The following is a 1,119-nucleotide window of genomic DNA, read 5'->3' as shown; positions in this document are numbered from 1 at the left end:
GGGGACAGGACTGGGGGACACACACACGTGTTCTGGACATGGGAGACACAGGGAGGGGACAGAGCTGATATGGGGATAGAGGAAGATGGGGACACTGGGACATGGGGACACAGGAGATATGAGAACATGAGGGACACGAGGACACTGAGGGACAGAGCTGATGTGGGGCACAGGGGGACACAAAGGGGATGTAGGGGACACAGGGGCCATAGGGACACAGGGGGACATGGGGGATACAGGGGATATGGGGGCATAAGGGGACACTGGTGACATGGGAACAAAGGAGACACAGAGGGACACGGCTGACATGGGGACACGGAGAGACAGGGGGGCCCAGCTCTGTCTGTGGTGGTACAGGTAGTGTGGGCACGGGGGACACACCCATGGGGAGGGGACACATGTGTCCCCAGGGCAGCCCAGGGACAGCCCCGGGATGCGGTGGCAGGGGGTGGCCATGTCCCACCCTGGGCTGCCCTGGGGACACCTCACACACAGAGCCCCCCCAGGACAGTGTCCCCCCTTCCGGAGTGTCCCCACAGCAGGGCCACCATGGCTGCTCCTCCTGGCAGTGCCAGCACTGCAGCTGTCCCCTGGGCACCACCGTGGCCTTGTCACTGCCACACCTGTCCCCTGGGCACCACTGTGGTTGTCCCCTTGTGGCCACCCCCTTGTCACTGCCATGGCCATCGCTTGGTCACCACCATGGTGACTTGTCCCCTATCGCCACCACAGCTGTTCCCATGTCACCATGGTGGCTGTCCCCTGGTAACCATCAAGGCATTGTCACCACTGTTGCCATCTCCTGGTCACCCCGTGGCTGTGCCCTCGTGGCCACCCCCTTGTCGCCACTATGGCTGCCCCTCTGTCACCACGGCCATCCCCTTGTCACTACTGTGACTGTTCCATGGTCATCATCATGGTCTTGTCACCACCATGGTTGTCCCTTTGTCACCAGCACAGTGGTCCTCTTGTCATCACCGTGGCCATCCCTTGGTCACCACCACGGCTGTGCCCTGGTCAGCACCATGACTGTCCCTGTCAACGTGGTGGCTGTTCCTTTGTCACCACGGCCATCCCCGTGTCCCCACACAGGCCACACCGGGGTGTCCCTGCCGCGTG

This window comes from Manacus vitellinus, unplaced genomic scaffold, assembly GCF_001715985.3.
Source record: "Manacus vitellinus isolate BGI_N305 unplaced genomic scaffold, ASM171598v3 scaffold_121_pilon, whole genome shotgun sequence".
Classification (NCBI taxonomy): domain Eukaryota; kingdom Metazoa; phylum Chordata; class Aves; order Passeriformes; family Pipridae; genus Manacus; species Manacus vitellinus.
The sequence above is the reverse complement of the archived record's forward strand: the minus strand, read 5'-3'. Positions refer to the sequence as shown.